Raw genomic sequence first — 638 nt, forward strand, 5'->3', positions numbered from 1 at the left:
ACAACTGATACAGCTACACCTACAACTGATACAGCTACACCTACAACTGATACAGCTACAACACTGACACTACACCTACAACTGAGACAGCTACACCTACAACTGAGACAGCTACACCTACAACTGACACAACAGCTACACCTACAACTGAGACAGCTACACCTACAACTGATACAGCTACACCTACAACTGATACAGCTACACCTACAACTGACAACTGATACAGCTACTACAACTGACAACTACAACGAGACAGCTACACCTACAACTGATACAGCTACACCTACAACTGAGACAACAACTGAGACAACTACTACAACTACAACTGAGACACTACTACAGCTACACCTACAACTGATACAGCTACACCTACAACTGATACAGCTACACCTACAACGAACAGCTACACCTACAACTGATACTACAACTGATACACACTACAACTACAACTGAACAACACTACAACTGACACTACACCTACAACTACAGAACAGCTACACCTACAACTGAGACAACTACACCTACAACTGAGACAGCTACACCTACAACTGACACAACTACACCTACAACTGAGACAGCTACACCTACAACTGATACAGCTACACCTACAACTGATACAGCTACACCTACAACTGATA

The sequence above is a fragment of the Boleophthalmus pectinirostris genome, unplaced genomic scaffold, assembly GCF_026225935.1.
Source record: "Boleophthalmus pectinirostris isolate CB_2022bp ecotype Guang Dong unplaced genomic scaffold, ASM2622593v1 HiC_scaffold_3, whole genome shotgun sequence".
Lineage (NCBI taxonomy): Eukaryota > Metazoa > Chordata > Actinopteri > Gobiiformes > Gobiidae > Boleophthalmus > Boleophthalmus pectinirostris.